The 8,151-nt window shown below is 36.2% G+C and overlaps 1 non-coding gene across 1 annotated transcript; it reads right to left on the reverse strand.

Moving 5' to 3' along the window:
• Window positions 1-4,110: 4,110 nt before the first annotated feature.
• Window positions 4,111-4,214, reverse strand: LOC112065510 (U6 spliceosomal RNA). The gene has a single exon (XR_002892065.1). It is a non-coding gene; the product is annotated as a U6 spliceosomal RNA (small nuclear RNA).
• Window positions 4,215-8,151: the final 3,937 nt, after the last annotated feature.

Below are 8,151 nucleotides of genomic sequence, written 5' to 3' on the forward strand. Positions count from 1 at the left end.
AGTGGTTGAGAGTCCGCCTGCCAATGCAGGGGACACGGGTTCGTGCCCTGGTCTGGGAAGATCCCACGTGCTGCGGAGCGGCTGGGCCCGTGAGCCATGGCTGCTGAGCCTGCGAGTCCGGAGCCTGTGCTCCACAACGGGAGAGGCCACAACAGTGAGATGCCCGTGTACCATAAAAAAAAACAAAAAAAACAAAAAGACTTATGGTTAGCAGACATTTGGGCCTGTCCAAAACATCCATAAGATGTTTGGTCCATAAGATATTTTTGGTGCATGCCAAAAGGTCCTTGATATTTGCACGACCATTTGTTCCTGTCCAAAATGTCCATTAGACATTTGGTCCACACCAAAAGGTCCTTGATATTTGGTCCTGTCCAAAACATCCCTGGAGATATTTGGTCCATGTTAAAAGGTCCTTGAGGGCTTCCCTGGTGGCGCAGTGGTTGAGAGTCCGCCTGCCAGTGCAGGGGATGCGGGTTCGTGCCCCGGTCTGGGAAGATCCCACGTGCCACGGAGCTGCTGGGCTTGTGAGCCATGGCCGCTGAGCCTGTGGGTCCGGAGCCTGTGCTCCGCAGCGGGACAGACCACGGTGGTGAGGGGCCTGCGTACCGCAAAAAAAAAAAAAAAAAAAAAAAAAAGGTCCTTGATATTAGGTCCTATCCAAAACCATTTGGTATGGACCAAATATGCTCATGAACATTCTGGATAGGACCAAACATCCTGCAAGGTGACTTACAACGGAAAGCAGATTAAATTATCATCAGGCTTTTTGACATTAATGCTATGCCAGAGGAAACAATGACCAAACCAATAGCGATGAGCAATCCTACTGCCCATATCTCATGACTTAAATATTCCAAGGCAATTTTGTCCATCTTTATTTGTTAGATTTAAACCCCTATTTTTGATGATATTTGATTCATTGGTTACCACTTTCTATGTTTCAACATATGTGTATCTCATTTAATTTTAAAATATATCTTCTACAGTTACTACAACACATTTTAGTTTATTACCAAGTAGTTATCAGGTATATAACAATGATCAATCTCACTTTTTAAAATTTAAAATGGCTTCAGACAAATTGTTAATAATTTTTGTCAATTTTGTGTGTTGCAAATATTTTCTCCCAGGTTTTTGCTTATTTTCATTCATCTCCTCATGGTGCCTTTTGATAAATATAATTCTAGATTTAGTATAGTATAATTTATAAGTATTTTCATTAATGTTTAAATGTTTTCTTTAAAAAAATATAGTGAAGTCAAGGAAAAAAGAAAATAAATACAAAGACAACGTAAGAAAGAAGACTGACTAATAAAACAAGATTAAGATAAGAAAAAATAACAGCAATATTTTTGAGAAATAAATCAAGAAAAATAAGCAGAATTATCTTTATAGAAACCATGTCAAAAAATATAAATGAAGGGAAAATCTGGATTTGATAGAGGACTTCAGACTTGTATAGTTTGCAAAAAAGTTCATGACAGTACATTTAAAAACAAAATCTGCAAGATTTTTTTCCTAAAATGGGTAGAAATGTGGAAATAAAATTTGTCGTAACACAATCGATCACAATATTTTTAACTTAGAAATTCATTATATTTAATCATATTAATCACCTACATCTCAACATCTCTACCCTAATTAGGAACATTTAAAATCCTATTCCCCTAGGATTAAAAAAAATAAGATATCCTTTAGTAAGCATCTATTACATGCTAAAAACTACACTTGAGCTTTACATGTTTAAGAAGAACTGGTTTGGACTGGTATTTACTCAGGGTAAATACAATGCTGACCTATACAGAAACCTTACGAAAGATTTCTAAGCAGAGAAATAGAATAGAGAAGGTGAACAATTTCCCAAATTATGCTGAAGCAAATTTTCACAAACTTTTTTACTTACTTAAGAGATAAAACTGGCTTTGACATCAAATATGCCAAGATTCAGTTCACAACTTCACCCCTGACTAGTTGGATGGCTTTGATCAACTTACTCAGCTCTTCTGCGCTTCAGTTTTCTCTTATACTAATGAGTATTTCCTCATAAAAATTATTGTGAGAAAAACATGATGTATTTAAATACCTAGAAAATTAGAGTAACTAATTATATCTACTATTATCATTATTGTTACTATTAAATATATCGTGAAATTCTAGTCTGAGAGCTCAAAGAAAAATCTCTATGTATGTACTCTGCATTGTTTGGGATTTATTGCTTCTCTGCTGAGTGAAATTTCTTCTCCACTGAAAGGAATAATTTGAAATTAATGGTATTTACTTTCTCAAAGCAGTTAACTTTAGTTAGTGTTTGAAATACTCTGCATACTCTATTTTGGCTTTCAGTAAATAAACAAAATTAAGAAAAGAAATTGCCCTTTCTCTTACGAAGTTTACAATATAATGGGAGGATAGCACCAGAATTAACACTAGGAATGAATTACAGAAAGTAGAAAAAATAATAAAATAAATCTACAAAAGCATACAAACATGTTACTTAAGCACACTTAAGTAGTAACAATTCCTAAATAAAATTTTGAGAGAAATGAGGTGACTCAGGATTGAATGAGTCTTTTGTTGGAATGTTTATAAATTTCAGATTTGCTTAAGAGAAAACCTCTTCCTCCAGTAAGGCAGACTCAGAAAGCAGGGAGGGAAGCCAAGTTCCCCAGCCTGGTATAACTCACATAAGATTTTGATATCCAGTTTTAGATCCAAAGGGCAGAGAATAAGATTCATTATGTAACCCAAAGGTAAAAATAAAATAACAGAGGAAGAAAGACCTTTAAGGAGAGAAGGGAAGAGGAGTGGTGAAATATTAGGAAAGAAGCTGAAACTGGATGATACTCAAAGGAGTTGGCAAAAGGAGAAGGTCTGTGACAGCCTCATAGGAGAGACTCTCCCCACTACCGAATAGCCAGGCACTAACTAATCCTCACATGGAGTGGATCTGGGGAGGAGGGCTTGGCAGAGAGAAAACACAGAGGTCTGGGAAGGACAGAGAAAATGAACTCAGAAGGAGGAAACACAACACAAATTCTAGCTAAATTATTAACCAGAGAATTTCAACCCAAAAAATATCTAGCCAGAAAAAGTAAATTTGAACTACACTGCTCCTTAAAAAAACAAAAACTTATTTCCCCAGTATATGCCCAAATATAAAGCAGTTACAATTATAAAGTGATTCCCTATTTTCCAAAAACAAATTTTTGTTCAACTTTAACATGTAAATATTTAGGGTATAGATGAAACTGGTAAATATCTATTTTAATATATTTACATAGACATATTTAACTTCCTATATGATAATAATGAATTTTGAAATATTTGCCCACTTTCAATTTAATGAAATAATTGCATGCAACTCTTCCTTATGCTCTTTCTGTATCACCGTCTTGCCAAAAACAAAACAAACTGTATTTTCATTGGAATGGCATTGAATCTTAGAACTGTATAGAAGAAATTTTCATATTTTTGGTATTTATAATTTTAATACATGAATATGGTAGCTCTATTTAGGTGTTTTTAATGTTTGGTAAAATTTTATAATTTTCTTGTGTTCACCTAATTATTTGATGCATTTTAAATGGTATCTGATTTTCATTACATTTCATTTTTTAACTGTTTGTTAAAATACAATTGATTTTTTTTTTTTTTTTTTTTTTCGGTATGCGGGCCTCTCACTGTTGTGGCCTCTCCCGTTGCGGAGCGCAGGCTCCGGACGCACAGGCTCAGCGGCCATGGCTCACGGGCCCAGCCGCTCCGCGGCATGTGGGATCTTCCTGGACCGGGGCACGAACCCGTGTCCCCTGCATCGGCAGGTGGATTCTCAACTACTGCGCCACCAGGGAAGCCCTACAATTGATTTTTGAATACTGATTTTATATACGGAAAACTCACTAGATCACCTGATTCATACTGATACTTCATGCTTATCTTTTTTTGCATTTGTAAGTAGATAGCAATTGCATTGCTTTGTATGTAGTCTTCTTTTAAAATTCATAAAAATGGCATTTGACTGCAGTTATGAGATCGTCTCCCCTGGATAATTATTAAATCTATGTTAAATTTCTTCACTGCCTTTTTAAAACCATTTTTCTTTTCTTTTTTTAAAATATGAAACATTTCATGAATTTGCATGTCATCCTTGGGCAGGGGCCATGCTAATCTTCTCTTTATCGTTCCAATTTTAGTATATATCATGCAGAAGTGAGCACATAAAACCATTTTTCTTATATTCATTTAAATCTAGCACTTATTAAGGTCATTTCAGATATATATTGTTCCCAAATTCACAAGGGCTGTAAATAAAGCCACTTCCCCTCTCTAAAGAATAAGCTGGGGAAATCCAAAAATGAGTTCAACACCCAAGCCATTTCAAAAGCAGGTTGACATCTTGGCCTTGGGAATAAATGGAATCAGGGAGCACAGTCCTGTAAAGGTTCTATCTCTGTCTCCTCTGATCCCTTCTTCATGTGTGTCTCACACTGTTCGCTCTCTCATGAGGATTCCTCTCCACTGTCCTCAAGGTAGAAAACAAAGCCACAACAGCTCAAAGTGTTCATTTTTTTCATCAGCCACACATTAAGACATCTTACACTACAAATCCCAAGTCCAAATATTTTTCAGAAAAGTCACAGTAATCAAATTTGGACTGGAGGCTTAACCATGGACCAATCAAATGTGGGTAAAAGACAGGTTACTGTGTTTGACTCAGTTTAAGACAAGTGTTTAACTTAGACCAGTCAACTGTGGCTGGGCATCACACTGCAATGTAACAGTTTTCTCTGCACTTTTCTAAATGCACAGATATTCCACAGGCCTGAACTACCAGAATGAGCCTGAATAAGTTGCATACACATTTTTCTTAAGTTTATACCTTGATTAAGGCACATCTCTTCCTCAGTATTAACCTATTATTTTCTATTACTCAAGATTTATAGGCAATATTTAGATATAGTTCAACATTGTTGTTAATATGTATGTGTGCACAAAAGACTTTTTTTTTCCAGTGTCTCTTTTTGTGGCATATTTTTTTCAGCTTCTGCTGATTGGGAAAAAATATTTATTTGAAACTCGCTTCTGTTTATCAGTCGTAATATATACAAAGAGAGGATCTTTTATTAAACCACAAAAAGCTAGATTACACAGTGGTTCCTTTCATTATAATACTGCACAATCAGAAGAAATATCAGTTCAGGAAAAGCAAAAGCAACACGGTGTATCTCCCAAGAGCACTCCCCAGTAACTACATGCAATAGTCTGTCTCAAAGTCTGCTTCCAGGAAACTCAACCTAACACAGCAGATTCCATTCATAAACTACAAAAAGAAGTCCTCAAATTTTTCCCTCTACAAATGGAGATCTTTCACTTCCAGAACCACCTTCACCTTCTCTAGTCTCTCTTCCCTCATTCCAAACTCCTCCATTCCCTAGTCCAATCCACTGTGAAATTTGTCTCTGTGATTTCTCCTTCCTCACTAGGTCAGATTCCTCAGAAAGGGACTCTGAGATAAAGATTCACCTGAAAGTGATTTTTTTAGAAAAGATCCTCAACTTGGGAGTGTGGAAAACATTCTGGGAAGGGAAGGTGTCCAAGGAAGGGAGAAATCTCAGTAAAAGTTTCAGGGAGAGTCACTTTGGCTCAATCCCACAGACAACTTTGCAGGCAGTGTCAGTCTGGGGCAAGAATGCTGGAGTATTTACAGGCTGCAACATCACTGCTTAAGGGTTAAGTGGGGAGGACGTCACTTCCCAGGCACTTCTGTCCTCCAGGTGCACAAGCAAAATAGTTTCCATCAGCCTGAGGTCAACCCCCCATAGAGCCCTAGGGGCTGGCCTGAAAGCACATTGGGAGTCCAGGAGCACAAAAATGATAAAGGGATCCAAGAGGATATGAGAGGAATGCAATTGGGCTACAAATCTAGCCTCTTCTCTTCCACCTGCAGATCAATGTCCGTTCCAAAGCAAGTAAATTCAGCTCTCTAGGTGCTTCTCTATTCACCTCTCATCTATAATGTTACTTCTGCCCCAAAATAGCATAGGAATTGAACAGATTCAGAGCTCTCCTTAGTAAGAGAGATTTCTCCTTTCCTTAGTGTTAGGAAAGGGATAAGACTTTTAAAATCACATTTATATAAACTTCAGTCTGTTCCATAAATTTTCTGATTAATTGGAAATTCAATAGATGTCTAAGTGAAATGGAAAAGAGGTGTTGTTTTCTGGTCAATTCAGGGTAGAACCAAATAGAAATGTATGTTGGCTTTGATTAGCTGATTGTAATAGGGTAGCACGTTTTGATGGGGATTACCCAAATAATTATCTAGAATTTCTATTTAAATTTCTTTCTACAATTTAACCTTAGTGTATGAACTTATCTATCCCAACGCTAAAAAATAACAATAAAGAGTAGTAATGAAAAGTAAAGATTAGCAATGATAAGTTATAGAAAAAAACTAATTACTTCAATTTGAAGTAAAAGTCCACTTCCACAGTACTAGAGGATATCATTCAATTTTGTCTTCTAGCTTTTCTTTTGAAAAGAGGAGACATGTAATAAAATAATACCTAATTTTAAAATCCTGAAGTGAAAAGAGCTAAGATAAAAATTGTTTTCCTTTAATGAGAACAGCATGGTTAAAAACAGCTCTTTTCTATTCACTTCTCTAAAACATTCTACTATATAAAACCTGGAATCTTACTTTTATTTAAAAGATAAAGTGAAAACATTTTTTAACGGTACCCAGAAAAAGAAAGTGAGTGTAATTCTTAATGTGATATTCCCCACTTTATTACTGAAAAAATTTCCAGCCACCTGGCTTCTAGTCTTGCTTCTGCCACTAAATAGCTACATGAGCTTAGATAAGTCACTTTAACTTCTCTAAGCCTCCGTGTTCTCAATAATATGATGAGTTGGACTAAACAGTATTAAAGATCATTTTCAAGACTTTAAAGAGTATGAAATATAATACATGGCTGTAACGTAATGAGTCTGATTTTTAACAAATACCTAGGAATTTTAAAAACTCAAAAGTTCCTGTTTTTTAATATTGGTATGTGGAAAAACACACTCATTCTGTTGATTTTGCTATTATACAAAATATTCTTTAATGGGGTGGGTCTTGTTTTATGAGAATTTTATTTGCTATACAGAGAAACAAATTTGACTAATTTAAATATATATTTTTCTTTTAAAACAAATGACGTGATGTAGCTTACTAAACTACTGTATTCACCAAAATTAACTTGGAATGAATTTTACTTATTTCAAAAAGTAACACCCATCCTCAGTGAATTAAGCTCTGCTACACTCAAAATAGCCAAAAATATTTACTACCAGTGAACGATAATTCCAAAAGCAGAATTAAAAAAAATATTGGCACTATCCTTGGCCTAAATTATTATATCAAAAGGAGAGGGGCATCCTTCGGGGCATCCCTTCCTAGGAAGGGAAGTTCCTCCGTGAATGGGGGTTGAGTCTCTTACTCCCTCTCAGCAGGGCTGGGCCAGAGGTATTGTGAAATGAACGAATCCTAGAAGCCTCTGCCCAACATACACTCCAGCCCAAAGACCCAGAGGCCACACACCCAGTCTCCTGTTAAACCCCAAGGGCAGCCAATGAGGGCAGGTCCTTCTATATACCAACCATTTAGTTACCCAGAAAGTAGAAAAAGTCACTCTATCCACACACTGAACGCAAAGGTGAAAAAGCCTGAACTCAAGTGTTTGGAAACCCTGAAAAATAATGGCTAAGAGTGCTGGAGATACCTGGGTAGCTAGAATAGCAGTACCCTAGAACCAAACCCCGCTAGGCTTGCCTTACCTACATCTGACTTACACTACTACTTCTTAATATGTTTCTTTTGGTTAATTTATTTTTTTAATTTAGAGTTTTACTTATACTACCATAAAAGGGTTTGACATGCTACTTATATTTCCTAACCTACATTAAGATAAATAGATACTATAATAAAAAGCATTCGTCCTTGAGGTCATCTGAAGGATCCCCACCCCATCTGGGAGGGTGGGAAGGAGGCTCAAGAGGGAGGGGATATGGGGATATATGTATACATATAGCTGATTCACTTTGTAATACAACAGAAACTAACACAACATTGTAAAGCAATTATACTCCAACAAAGATGTTAAAAAA

The sequence above is a fragment of the Physeter macrocephalus genome, chromosome 8 (assembly GCF_002837175.3).
Source record: "Physeter macrocephalus isolate SW-GA chromosome 8, ASM283717v5, whole genome shotgun sequence".
NCBI lineage: Eukaryota > Metazoa > Chordata > Mammalia > Artiodactyla > Physeteridae > Physeter > Physeter macrocephalus.